Raw genomic sequence first — 215 nt, forward strand, 5'->3', positions numbered from 1 at the left:
GATAAATTGCAGAAAATTTTAGTTTCGCATCCAAAATCCTAAAATGACCAAATTTTGCCTGAAAAGCATATTTTACATATTTTTAAATTTTTTCATTCAACTTTCGCCTTTGTAAAATGTTTGAGTTGTCCGTAAACAAGTTATATGGTGTTGGAAAGCTTATTTTCTTAGCTTTAAAATGACGTATTTTTCCCCTAACTTTAAATATTTTTTAA

This window comes from Montipora capricornis, unplaced genomic scaffold (genome assembly GCF_036669925.1).
Source record: "Montipora capricornis isolate CH-2021 unplaced genomic scaffold, ASM3666992v2 scaffold_434, whole genome shotgun sequence".
Taxonomy (NCBI): Eukaryota; Metazoa; Cnidaria; class Anthozoa; order Scleractinia; family Acroporidae; genus Montipora; species Montipora capricornis.